Source organism: Terrapene carolina, unplaced genomic scaffold (assembly GCF_002925995.2).
Source record: "Terrapene carolina triunguis isolate 2854851 unplaced genomic scaffold, T_m_triunguis-2.0 Scaffold132, whole genome shotgun sequence".
NCBI lineage: Eukaryota > Metazoa > Chordata > Testudines > Emydidae > Terrapene > Terrapene triunguis.
Genome location: NW_020664483.1, coordinates 2383058 through 2397479, shown reverse-complemented (window position 1 = coordinate 2397479; position 14422 = coordinate 2383058). Strand labels below are relative to the sequence as shown.

The window sequence follows — 14422 nt, the reverse complement described above, 5'->3', positions numbered from 1 at the left end:
TTTATGTATGTTACATTTAAGTTGTTTTGGATTTGGCAAGGGTCTGTTGGGAGCAGTAGGGCATTGGCTGAGTCATCATAATCTTCAGTGTTCTTGGTGGCTAATAAAGTCAGTACCATTCCTGATTTGATCTACCTTCAGACATATAAGTTCCGTTCTGAAAAATGGATTCATGTTCACCATGTACATGCAAGTTCCAGGATAAGATTAAATTAGATTTATTGTGTTGTGCAGGTTCTTTTATCTCTTAGGATTGGAGTTGGCCAGGCTTATTGTTCTGCCATTACTTCAGTATCCATGCAGTTGTGACTACGCGGGCGTTAACTTGGGATCGGGCTGCCATTATATTTGTTGCCTTCCTATGGGGACAGTCTCCTTAATGTGGACACTCTTGCTACTTGTTGACCTGACCCCCTTCTTTCCCCCCCCCCCCGCCCCCCCCTCCCCCAAAAAGGTTTTAAAGTTATTGAGAAGGTAGAGTCAGGGCAATGTGGTATCTCTTGGAATCCTTAGATTTCCTTGTCTTTTTTTAATTGGATTTTCAACCTGGATATACCACTATATGGTCACTATTTTCTTTATAGCCATAGATGTATTTAGTATGTTACAAAAATAGATATGTAGCTGTGTTTATGTTAGAAAAAATGATGGAGTGCTTGCCCTGGATATTTTACAATTTAAAATAAGAGTAGGTAGTGTGGACAGAGCTGAGGAGAAGGTGAAGAGAGAGATGAGGACGTGGGTCAAGACAATAAGATCCTGCTGTTGTTTGGGTCAGTTCTGTTATTTATATGGTGTCCAAAAATGTGCTAGTGCACATTATTTGAGGGATACACTGTTTTTCTTATAGTTAATACATAAGGCTACATTTTATAAGCTCCCTTGAAGTGGGTTTTGAGAGAGGATTTGGAGATAATGGAATGTCTGTATATAAAAAAAAAAAAAAAAAAAAAAAAAAGATGTGTGAGGTTTTGTGTTGGTTCTGCAATAGTTTCCATATCAAATATGCTTGGTTTATAGGGAAGAATATATCTTTTCTAACCAGCAACCATATTCCAGAATATGCAAATTAAGATAACAAAAGTATTGCACATGAAATTATGAGGAGAGTGCCTTTCTCCATTGAAGCTATATTGCCTTGATGGTTTACATAGGCGTAACTCATTAGGTCTGTAAATGGAACTTTGTAAATATTTCTGTGGAGGATGCCAAAGCAACATTAGAATCTTTCTCCCTTTCCCAGAGCTGTGTTGTGTCTGCAGCGCTAACCGAGTAAAAAGTAATAACTTATTTATGTTTCCAAAGACAGCAGATATGACCTTGTCTAAACACAGAGCGGATCTAATGAGTAAGATGTTATCATTTTTAGTCATTTTCAGAGTAGAGCTGTACTTCAGAGATTCCTGCAGGCAGCATTTCAGAGGTACCCTACGGACACTTAATTTTAACTTGTGGTTTCATCATAATATTAATCAGTTTTATATACCTTAATAAATTTGCCATTCAAGCCACTTAGTCTACTCCATCAAAATTGCTTTCCTGGTTGCAGTCACCTCTGCCAGGATAATTTTTGAATTGGATCCTTTTCCATCAAATCCCGTACTCCACCTCATTTGTGGAATTCCACAAGGATCAATTCTCTTTCTGGTCCTTTTTAATATCTATGTGCAACCACAAGGTGAAGTGGTCAGATGACATGGATTCAAGTGCCAGTAATATGCAGCTCTACTACATACCACCACTCTTCTGTCACCAAGATGTCCTGGTGCTTGGACAAGATCAACTCATGGAGGAAGAACAGCTGGCTGAAGCTGAATCTTTGCAAGACAGAAATGATGTTGGTGATGAGGAAGGCATTTTGAAGAGTTTGTAGTCATTGTGCAGTTCCCTTTGGTTGAAGGTACATAGCCACAGTTGCTCTGTTTCTCCTGAAGTCTAAGAGAACTTTTGTATTCCTCACTAACTCTAAGCTCTCGCGTAGAAGCATCTGTGAGTAATACTTTCTGTCATCTCCAGTTGGCTAGGAGACTCGTCTTATCCTGGTGGATGATGACAAGGCCTCAGTTATTTACACCTTTCTGATCTCTCTGTTGGACTACAGCAGCACAATGTTTCTGGGTATGATTTAGTACTTGGAAAACTCCCAAGTAGTACAGAACACTGTAGCGCATCTCCTTTGTAACATAGGCTACTGCAAGCACATAACCTGTCCTTCGCTCTTTAAATTGTTTTCCCACATAATTTCAAATCAAGTTCAAGGTCTCTGTCCTTATCTTTGTGGTGGTCCATGGCTGGCCCCAGGATTTCTAAAAGACCACCTAAAGCTCTGGGATTAAGACTGTGGTTGACAAGCATACTTCTATGGCACAGCGTTTTACAATAAGGGTAAAACGCATATGTTAGAGACACAGAACTTTCTTGGGAGCTAGCCTGAACTCCCGCAGGAACGAAGGACTATCCCAAACCTCACCACTTCCAAATGCAAAGTGCATTTCTTTGACTGTGCTTTAACATAAATGCATAGCAACCCCTATTTAAAACAAAACAAACCCTACCAAAACAAGACATTCTAATGCACATGCTTCCTCCTCCTCCTGAGGAGATGAGAGAATAAACAACACACAGCAGATGTGTAATTAGGCTGCTACTGAAAGGTGCTCAGGTTCTACAGTGATGAGTGTGGTATAAGAAAAAAATAGAACGGAATTCCATATAGCTAAAAAGGGCTTGGGAAAAGTTTAACTGACACCTATTAGGCAGGGTGAAAAATATTCTGCTGGCACATGTAAGTTTGTTTTCATGCCTCTACTGTTTCTGGGTTTCACTACTGTAAAAAATCTCAAAAGAGGAATTAACTAATGATTTTCCTTCTCTGAAAAAACAGTTTCACTATTCTGTCCTCCTGAGTTACAGGCAATGTCCCTTGATTTCAGTAAGGGAAAGTTGTGGTTTTGCCCTTTCTGCACTATAGAAAATCTTTGCAGAAAACTTGCTCTTAGTTCTTTATGTTAAATCTCAGAAAGCATCCTATTTGGTAGGTAGGTGGAGCAAAGATGAAACTGATAATTGACAGCATCTTGTTTGTAACAAATTGTGGTGAAAGTGGGGAATAGTGGACCTGAATCTTCAAGGAGAGAAACTTGTTAACTTACTGCTTCTAATTTTTTTGAAGATGATAGCAATAAAAGATCATGTAATTACTCTAAGTGCCTATGTATGTGTACCAATAGGTGCCTTGTAGAGATAGTCTCCCCTCCCCCCATTTCACCTACACTTTAGTGGGAAATGATCCCACTTCCTTGTTTGATGGTACTGTGTATGGTATACAGCCCCCTAAGGAATGTAGAATGACTAGATTGAATCAGACCAGCGGTCCACCTAGTTCAGTGTCCTGTCTCTGATAGTTTCCAGTGGCATATTCTTCAGAGGAGGGTTCAAGAAACCTCACAGTAGGGAAACAAGATTCACAGTAGGGAGAAATGGGATAATCCACCCTGCCATGGATGTCTCATTCAGATCCCTAGTAGAGATTGGACATTGCAGCACTGCAGAGGCTCTGGCTAGCCACTTGAGCTTAAGACCATCCTACCCGTGGGTCTGAGCTCAGGTGGCTAGCCTGAGCCTCTGCCGGTGCCACAATGTCCACACAACTATTTCGAGTGTTAAGCATTAATCTGTCTGCCCTGGCTGGGAGGCTTGCTCCGAGCTGTAGTATAAGACATACCCAATAACTTCCTGTGGTAGTGTGCCACAGTCTAATTATGCATTGCGTGAAAAAGTATTTCCTTTCTCACTTTCGAATTTGTCACTTTTCTGTTTAATTGAATATCCCCAGGGTTCTTGTCTTATGAGACTGGGAGCTTATGTTCTCTCTCTCTCTCTGCCTCGTAGACCATTCATTTTTATACGGTTACCATTTTCTCTCCTATTTGTCTCTTGAGGTAAACAATCCCAGTCTTCTTAATTTCTCTTCATATTAAAATCTCTTGGAGCCCACTCTAGTTCTGCACATCCTTTTTGAGATAAGGTGACAAATGCTGTGCACAGTATTCCAGATGAGGTCTGACCACTGACTTATAATGGCATTATAATATTTCTCTAATTCGTCATCCCTTATGCATCCTAACATCTTGTTTGCTTCTTTGCCTGCTGCTACACAGAGGAGAGTTATTCACTGAGCTGACCACGTTGGGTGATGCCCAAGTTCTTTTCCAGAGCTGAAACAGTTAAATTAGAACTCTGTAGGGTGTATGAGTAGTTTACAATTTTCCCTGAAATGTGCAGGTTTTTGTGTTTATAAACATTGAACTTTGCCATCTTGTTGCCCATTCACCTAGCTTACTTAGATCCCTCTAGTTCCTCATAGTTGTCTCTGGATTTAGCTAACCTAAATAATTGTCATTTGCAAATTGTGCTATCTCACTGCACACCTCTCTTCCAAAAACTGTTAATAACTAGAATAAACACCACCAGACCAAGTACTGAACCTTGAGCTACCAGCTGTTAATCTTTTGCCATGGTGAAAATTGACCACTTACCTTACTCTTAGCCTGAAAAAAGGCTGTAAAAATTGTCAACCAGTCTCCTTTATTTTCTATTTTATTGAAGTGTTCAAACAGTTCTAATAGATTAATGGTTCTCAAAGTGTGGGTCGCCACCCCATTTTAAAATGTGGTTGCCAGGGCTGGCTTTAAACTTGCTGGGACACAGGGCCAGAGCCGAAGCCTGAGCCTCACCGCCTGGGGTCGAAGCCTGAGGGCTTAAGACCTGGGTGGTGGGGCTCAGGTTACAGGCCCCTGCGGCTGAAGCCCTTCGGCTTGGGCTTTGGCCCCCCACACCCAGGGCAGTGGGGCTTGGGCTTTGGCCCCCCACACCCAGGGCGGTGTGGCTCGGGCAGGCTCAGGCTTCGGTCCCCCCTTCCTGGGGTCATGTAGTAATTTTTGTTGTCAGAAGGGAGTTGCAGTGCAATGAAGTTTGAGATCCCTTGGATTAGAGAGACACTCTTTCCCTTTGCAGAAGCTCTGCTGATTAGACCTGATCAAGTCATGATCTTCCAGGTATTTTATTATGAATTCCAACCAGTTTACCAAGTAGACATATGGCTTTTTGCTCTGTAATTCTTGGGATCATTCCTAGAACTTTTTTTAAATATGGGTATAATACGTGCTGCCCTCCAACCCTCTGGCACAAAAGTTGTTTCTGATGAAAAATTGCATGTTTTTGTTAACAGCTCAACCACTTCATAATTAATCTCCTTCGGAACTCTTGGATGTATACTTTCTGAGCCTGGTGACTTATTGCTTTTTATTATATGATTATTTCAGCACCTTTTCTTTTTGACACTTCAATTTCTGATAGCACCTTATCTTTATTACAAGAAAAGGACCGGTCCCTAACAACTTTTGTGATATAGACTGATACAAATAAATCTTCTATCTTCTCAGTAGTGTCCATAGATCTTCCTTAATTGCTCCGTTTAACTTTGGTGATCCAGCAGACCCACCAATTCTTTTGCAGGCATCCTGCTTCTGAAATAATTACATAATTTCTTGTTTTTTTTTTTTTTTTAAATGTCATTAGCTATTTGTAAGGCCTTTCATTTTCGATATTTATTTTTTAAAATGTCCTGGGAATTCGTTGGGTTCTATTAAAAAATAGGAGAAAAATTGGTAAAAACCAGGAACAAAAGCGGGGCGGGGGGGAGAAAGGAAGGATGCCCGATACTCATGGAGATATGGGGTGGAGGGGGAAGAGTGCCCGGTATCTGTGGGGGGTTGGGATTACTCGCCATGAAGCAGTTGGGCAGTCTCAGCTTCCAGGACCCGACTCCCTGCCTTTCTTTCTTCCCCTGCTTGCAGAGGAAGTGAATGGAAGGGCCCGGATCAGGAGGGGAGTTGAAGGCTTTACCCCAGAAAGAGTCCCTATGGCACTCTGTACCTCAGTGCAGCACCTTGGAACCCACATATTCACTACTGTCATGTAATTACGATATGTTTTGTACAAAGTATGCCACATAAGGAATGGAAATGTCATGATCTGCTGAAATCCACTGTTCTGTCAAAATATCTATATCGTTAGTGTGTATGAAGTTATGAGGCTTAGCGGTATGGTTGTTGCTGAAATATATTGCAAGTTTGAGAGTCACCCACTGCCAGTTCTCCAGTGACAAAAAGGAGAGGTGATCCACTCCCAGGAGGGTGTTAAGTGATCAATAATCAGTAGGGGAATTGTAAACATGGGATTTACAATGCTGTAAGAGGGCTGCACAAGCATCACACAATGGGGGATTGCTTCGCTCTGTGACTTAGCAAAGCCTGCCAGGACATGTCTGGGCTGGTGTTTTCCAGGCACATGGACTGAGGATATAAAATAGGGGACAGTGGTATCATGCTTTTGCCTTTCTCCTCCCTCACCCACGCTGGAATTAACAAGAACACTGGGAAGACAAAGACTTGAACTCAAGAGACTGGTCCCAGGCTTAAAGGGGAAGCCTGTGTATTAAGAACTGTAACCTACCTGCAGCATTCAGTGGGGTGAGAGAAACTGCTTGATCCAAATACTGCCTAGTCTAATAAGGTTGAAAATTTTAGACACTGTACTTACCTTTTATTTTCTTTGGTAAGTACCACTTATAATCACTTAAAATCTATCTTTCTGTACTTAATAAATCTGTTTTATATTTTACCTAAAACAGTGTGTTTTGGTTGAAGTGCTTGGGAAATCTCAGCTCAGTTTACAAAGGTTAGTGCATGTCCTCTCCACATCGAGGGAGGGGAAGACTGGATAATAAACTTATACTGGTCAGGCTTCTGACCAGGGCAAGACAGTATATTCTGGGGGTGCAAGGCTGGGGGCTTGGGAGACTTACTTGTGCCTGTCTCTGTGTGATTCGGGAGTGGCTCAGGGAGCATTCATGCAATTTAGCTGGGTGTGGGACTCCACACTGTTGTGCTAAGTGATAAGAGCATCTGGAGGGGTTTGGTGTTTGTCACTAGCAAAGCATTGTGAGAGATGGCCCAGGCTGGGGAGTGAAGGTGGCGCAGCAGTACCCCAGTTCCATGTTGTACCCCAGGGATCCCGTCACAGTCCCATCCTGGCCCATTTGGTCTTTCAGTGCTGCCCCATCTGCTTCCCACGTACAGGCTGTCTGACAGGGTAATGGAAGGAAAGCAGACGGGGTTCTGTGCCCTAGGGCTGATCGCTGCAGCTGTGCAGCACAGCTCTGTCGACTCCCATTCTGAAGGGCTGGCCTCAGAAGTAGGCTCTGTTCAGCAGGGAGCTAGTATGCCTGGGGTACAGCCTTCCGCTCCCAACAGCCCTGTCACTGCAGCAGTCAGGTGGTACTGGCTTCCGAGTTCAGGAGGGAAGTGATAGTCTGGCTCATGAGCCATAAAACCCCTTTCTAGACAGAGACCCCTGCTGGACCCTGCCGGCTTTTCAGCAAAGCCCCATCTTCGTCTCCTGCAAAAAAATTTCTGGGTCCCAAAATTCAGGTCAAAATCAGTAGGACCTGAATACTGGCTTTTTCAAAAAACCAATGTGAATATTTCGGGGAAAAGTGGTAAATACCAATAATGAAGAGCCTAGCTCTTTGCTCTGACTTCCATTTTAACCCTTCTAATTTCCCTTTTACGTATTGCCTGCTATAATTTATGTTCTTGTGTATTAGCTTCACTAGGGTTAGATATTCAAACCTGAAGGATCTATTTGGCTTAATAACCTTTCAAGCTTTTTGTTTTGCCAAATGGGTTTACTTCTTGCCATCCTGATTCCCTTTTTGTTCAAGAATACCTGCTGTGGTTTCCTTAAATAGCATTCATGCCACATCTAAAGTCTTTGACTAGCCTCATTTTATTGAAATACAGATGCTCCCCGGGTTACGCAAGACCCGACTTACGCAAATTTGCACTTATGGAAAAAGTTCCCTAAGCCAGAAATAGGATTGAGTTGCGGAAATTTTTGCAGAACGTTCGGGTATATGTTTCCGACTTACGCAAAATTCGAGTTACGCAAGGCTTTCTGGAACAGAATGATTGCGTAAGTCGGGGGGCGTCTGTATATCCCTTTCTAAAATTTAGTGTCACTATGTCAGTTCTTGGTATCTTACATCCTAGGATGTTGAATCTAATTATATTGTAGTCACTATTACTCAGTGGTTCAACTACTGTTATTTAAGACTGTGAAGAATAGCCTCTGCTCTTGTGCTCTAGAACTAGCTATTCCAAGAAGCACTGGCTTAAAGCGTTGAGACATTGCTTCTTTAAACTTTATCTTATAGTGCCGTTTGACCAGTTTATGTTGGTAGCTGAAGTCCGCCATTGTTTTTTTCTTAGATTTTTGCAATCTCTGATTTCTCTCAATATTGTGCATTCAATATCCTTTTCTTGATCTGGAGGCCAGTAGTATAGGCCTACTAATTAATATTAAATAAATAAATACATACACGCACACCCCTCATTATTTTTTCTCTCTCTCTCTCTCTCTCTCACAGCTTTGGGCTTCATGTCCAGAAAGATTCAACTGTGTGGTCCTTTCCATTCAATTTTTACCTTGCTAAATCCTGTAGAATCTTCTAAGTACAGTGCTCCTCCTCCACTTCATTTGCCTAATCAGTCTTTCCTGTATAGTTTACAGCCAGGTATTCTAGTACCCCACTGATTTATCTTTCTATTCTTTTTTCAATAATGCCGAGTATATTAAGATCCTCTTCCATTGAGAGGCATTCTAGTTAACTTGTTTTTACTTTAAGCCTCTTGCATTTGTATAGACACATTCATAGTCTTTGTTTCTGACCAGGTACCTGTTTTATTTAACTTCTCTGTGCAGCTCCCCGCTGGGAGCCCAGCTGCTCTCTGGGCTTCTCACCTCCCTGCTCCCCACTGGGAGCAGGAGGTAGCTTCCTGGGCTTCTTGCCTCCCGGTTCACTGCTGAGAGCTGGGGGCAGCCGCCTGGGCTTCTCACCTCTCTGAGCGGGGAGCTGGGTGAGCAGCTGGGGGCATCCTGGCTCTAGCTGCCTAGCTTTCTTGTCAATTTCAGGGCTCCAGCCTGGAGCCCTGAAATTGACAAGACAGCCAACAGCCTATGTAAGTAAGTATGCATTGCCATAACTACTGACAAAAGCCCTGTGCCTCTCATGGAGGTGGAGTTATTATGTCGGTGTAGTAGGGTACTCACATCAGCGGGACAAGGCTGTAGTGTGTACACTGACATAATTAGGTCGACGTAAGCTGCCCTATGTTGACCTAACTGTAGTGTAGCCCAGGCCCCAGTTGATGAACTAATGTCTCTCAAAGGTTACTTAGGATATGTCTACACTGTAGAGACTATAGTGTAGACACAGCCTACATCAAGGGAAAGGGTTTTTCTGTTGGTGTAGGAACACCACTGCCCTGACCGATGGCAGTTACATTGACGGAAGCATTCTTCTGTCAACATAGCTGCCTTTGCACTAGGGGAGTAGGCTGGCACAGCTATGTTGGTTGGGTGTGTTTTTCACTCCCCTGACTGAAGTAGCTATGATGACGTAACTTTTCACTGTAGACCAGGCCTTAAAATGCTGAGAAACTTCCTCAGATGTGAAGGTTTAGTCTATAGCAGTGTTGATCTTAGACTGACTTAGTATAGATATTTTTGCTATGGTTTTGGAACATATCAAACTTGCCAGTGTGACTGCATGCGGATGCTGCATTTGGTAGAAAGCCATATAGGGCTGCATAAACCAATGCCAACATCTTTAATTCCATCTGCAAAAAAGGTAGCAGTCAACACAGATCATGGAAAATAACTGCAATATACTCATGGTGAGATGAGTCAACAAATGGACAGATGACTTCTGCATCAGTTTGATTTTCTGGATGGATTTAAGATGCAGCTTTATGTGGCGCACATCACCATAAACCAGTGGTTCTCAGACTGTGGGTCGGGACCCCAAAGTGGGTCGCAACCACCTTTGAATGGGGTCACCAGGGCTGGCTTAGACTTGCTGGGGCCTGGGGCTGAAGCCCAAGCCCCACTACCCAGGGCCAAAGCCCAAGGGTTTCCGCCCTGGGTGGCAGGACTCAGGTTGCAGGCCCCCTGACTGGGGCTGAAGCCCTTGAGCTTCAGCTTTGGCCTCCCTGCCCGGAGTGGTGGGGCTCGGGCTATGGCCGTAGCACCCAGGGCAGTGGGGTTGGGCAGGCTCAGGCTTCGGTCACCCCTCCTGGGGTCGTGAAGTAATTTTTGTTGTCAGAAGGGGGTTGCGGTGCAGTGAAGTTTGAGAACCCCTGCCATAATCTAATCTTGAGTTTGGGAAGGCATGAGCAACAGTAGTGAAGTCTGCATTTGAAAAAAGCAGTTGCAAGCTCCCACCCATATATAAATAGAGGGGTGGGGGGAAACAGTCTTGGCCATTGTTATTTCTTGATCATGAGAAGTAGCTGGGAGTTGGTTTGACTGCAAGTGCAAACAGAAGATGAATGCAGACCTTCCTTTGTAGTGTCTGCATATTTCCTGGTTGCTTTTTTAACCAACAAATATTATTTGTCTTATCCTGGTTGACCTTCAGCCATCTATCCCTTATGCAAGCTTTGGTCCCTGCCAAACACTAAAGGCTAATTTACACTTACAGTGCTGTAGCGGCTTAGTGAAGACGCCACCTATGCCAATGGGAGAGCTTCTCCCAGGGCTAAGTAAAGTCATTGACTGATTTTTGCCTGGGGCTTGGTCTATACCGGGGTCGGCAACCTTTCAGAAGTGGTGTGCCGAGTCTTTATTCACTCTAATTTAAGGGTAGAAAACCAAAGATGGAAATCTGAGATTATTGTGTTTTCCCACTGGCTTGCAGAATTTATTTCTAGGCTTGGCAGGTTGACAGGTGTCTCGTTTCACATATTGATTAACATCTTGCTGTTTTCTCAACTCCAGTTCAAACATGAGTTTACAAGCTCATCTCTCACACCACTACAGTTAGAAGGAGGAGAGGCTTTATATCATTTAATAGGTGGAATTTCATGCTTTCACAAGCATAGTGATGGAGATAGCAGCTCATTTTTTTAAAATCTCCAAAGTCCCATTTTCAAACATGATCTAGGACCCTAAGTTTTATTGTAAATCAGTGGGACTTAAAAATCTGGCCCTTAGAAGCTTAAAGATACCTAGGAGCCTAAAGATACAGATAGATGCCTAGAAACTTTTAAAAATCCAACTCATCGGTATCTTCTTCTTTAGGCACCTTAATACCTTTGTAAAGCTGGTCTTAAGTGACTTGAAAATTTTATCTGCTAACATCATGTTGTAATTGAAAGGGTGGAAAAGTGAACTGATAATCTAAACGTAGTCTGAAGGTGTATTCTATCATGACTTGCCAGGGCTGGAAACACACTGGTGGTCTGATACAAAATACTTTTAAGGACCAGTAAATTCTTCCAAGCAGTAGTCCTAGACGATTAGTTAAGGGGGGAGGCTGTTTACCATATTTGAGTTTCTTTTTAATGTCGTCTTAAAATTTAGCTTTGATTAATTTTTTACTCTAATATAAGGTACGTTTTTGCATAACAGCACCCCAATGTATAATGTAATTCTGATGCTGAGCAATTGCCATGTAAAGTTTTCTAGGATGCTGCTCAAAATTAAGTTGCTGCATATATTAGGCTGGGACAGTGGGGGGGCTATTTTCATACTGTCTTCTAACTCCTTAGCTGATTTTAATGGCTTCACAGGAAGAAGATACTGTGAGTGGGTGGGGGTAGGGAAGTAGGGGTAAGTAGTAGAATACAGAGCAGAAAAGGTTGAAGTACTGTCTTGAAAGCAACAAGATTCAAGAGCCTTGGATGGAAGCAGCTTTTCATCAAGACAGTGTACTTAGTGCTGCATACCTCCTGATCCCCCAGTTTGGGAGCCATGTAGGCTGAAACTATTTTGTAAGCAATCTGTCCCAATTCCCAGTATGTCACAAATTTACAGAGCATCAATACAGCATAATTCATAGCCCTTGCTGCATAATTTGTCTGATGTGCCAAAGCACACACTTTATTCCAAATTAATTTTGTTTAGTGTCCTTGCAAGATAGTTTTCTTTGTAATTAGAAAATAAATTTACCATGAAAAAGTCTTGAGAGAAATGTCCATATAAAACTCGTTAAAGATTTCCAGGTTGTGATTGCAAAATTCAGTCTTGTGAGTATGGTTAAGAATTAATGCATAGTTCACCATTTTGTTTGAAAAGATGGCAGGGCAAGAAGGGAGAAAAAAGGCTATTATAAAATATGCATTATGTTTGGATTATGGTGTGTGGTTTCTTGAAGCCAAGGACTTCTCAATGACGTTTGGCTTATCAGTCAGTCATGTGGATCATACTTTAAAAGAAGTTCTAAATAGTGTAATAGGGCTAACTGCACAGCAATGTTTATTTAGCTAATCAAAATATATGATTTATGGCCAATTACGTTTAATTACAGTAACACATTTAACTGAAAAATCCCCTAACCTTAAACTAATCGTAAATCTGATGTAACATATAAATCTGCAAAATGTCTTAATTTAGCACAGTCTTATAAAACACTGCTTTTGTTTAAAAAATTTAAATGAATGTTTAGTTCATGTAGTGAGTTTTTAATTGCTCTGGCATGAACTCTTCACATTATCTTAATTTTATATTCTTCAGTATACTTTTCTCTTTTCTTTTATAGGCTCGGAATGTTAACACGGGTGAGCTAGCGGCAATTAAAGTAATAAAACTAGAACCAGGTAAGTGTCCTCTTGTGCTGAAGCTTACTGCTTTACAGACATCGAATATTTTTCATGTTTTAGTTGTGCTCATTTTTGTTTGCTCTTATTTTACAAAATTAACGGTTAAAAAAAAAATGCCCATCAAGAAGGATAGGGATAATTTCTGGTCCCCTCACCCCAAAATTTCCTGCTATGCATCCCGTCTTTCATTGACATACTTTTTTAAGGATGGAAGGATGAACACAAATAGAGAAGTGCAAAAAAAAGCATAAGATTATTTTAAATCTTTTATTGTGTTGCTTTTCCTGCTGTTTTGCATTGCTAACTCTAGCTGTGGTACTCCTGTCTTACATCTGTGTCTGCATATCATGCTGCAGAGGGTGTCTAGTATTTTGCGTTAGATATAACCGATAAATATAAGAACAGCGTTCTCAGATATTCCCACCATGCAGGTTAGTATCAGGAAGATACGGGTGGCAGAGTGGAAGCAAGGCACCCTCTTAAAGAAAATCAAAAGTGTCCAAGAATTATGTTTTTGTAAACATACCATCTTTTTAGAATGAGCAGGAGGTTGGAGAAAGTCTATACTGTGGGTATGTCTATGCTGCATTCAAAGGTATGATTTGCACCTTGGATAGGTATATCTGTGCTAGGTTTAATCTGACATGCTCACAGTAGTAGCAAAGACACAGTGGCATGGTCTTCAGCGTGGGCTCTACAAAACTGCCCAGTCCCTCTGGGCACGTTCACACATTACTAGTCTGTTTTTAGTGTGCTAGCTAGATTAAAGCTGTCTGAGCTGCAAATCACACCTTCAGTTGTAGTGTAGACACAAGGTGCCGGTTTCCAACTTTCCCTGGGGATGCTCAACGCCCGCTCTGCCCCAGGCTCTGCCTCCACTCCATCTCTTCCTCCAAGGCCCTGCTCCCACTCAACTCCCGCCCCACCTTTTCCCACCCAGTTCCGTTTCCTCCCCTCCCCTGAGTTTGCCCTGTCCCCGCTCCTCCTCTGCTCTCCCAGCATCTCCTGCACTCTGTGGAACAGCTTTCAGTGAGCGGGGGGAGTTGATTGTCGGGGCGGGAGGCGCTGGGTGGGTGGGAGGGGAGCTTGGCTGCTAAGCACCCACTAATTTTTTTCCGTCGGTGCTCCAACCCTGGAGCACCCACGGAGTTGGCACGTATGAGTGTAGATCTATTCTAAGAAGCTTTACTAGGAATGAGCAAACAATGGGTGCAAAACATTTAAAAGGAAACTTTTTAAAGCTTCAGTTTAGTGTAAGGTGGGATCTACTGTTCAGCATTCCAGCACTGAATTGTTCAGGTTGTCAGTAGGGGGTACAGGGGTGGTCTTGCCATGCAGATTATCAGCAGTGCAGTGGATATGAGGGCAGTTGGTGGGTTTAATGATGGGTTAGTGAAAGTGTAGTAGTGTTAAATGGAATATTTTGGGTAAGAGTGAAGGGCTGTAAAATTTAACAACTGTTGGGACTGGTTTTGGGAGCAGACTTAGTGTTTGAGTGTGTAATTTCCCCTCCCCCCCAGAATTACTTTGATTAAATTCCCCTTACATAAAATACCCTCAACCCCCCCAAAAACTTTGAATAAAATGGCTACAAATTTTTTTTCCAGATTTCTTCCACAGGTGGATTTTGAACTGACGCTTGGTGGGTGGGGTTCAAAGGACTACTGCTTATCCCGTTGAGTTACCCAGCTGTAACA

At 42.4% G+C, this 14422-nt stretch overlaps 1 protein-coding gene across 2 annotated transcripts in view; it reads left to right on the top strand.

Moving 5' to 3' along the window:
- The first annotated feature begins 12668 nt into the window (after positions 1-12668).
- The window catches only part of MAP4K3 (mitogen-activated protein kinase kinase kinase kinase 3), a 114441-nt gene continuing 112687 nt past the window's right edge, over positions 12669-14422 (top strand). For both annotated transcript variants that reach the window (XM_026653159.1, XM_026653158.1), the window contains exon 1: positions 12669-12722. The gene's annotated coding sequence lies outside the window, so the exon portion shown is untranslated. The remainder of the gene's footprint in view (positions 12723-14422) is intronic.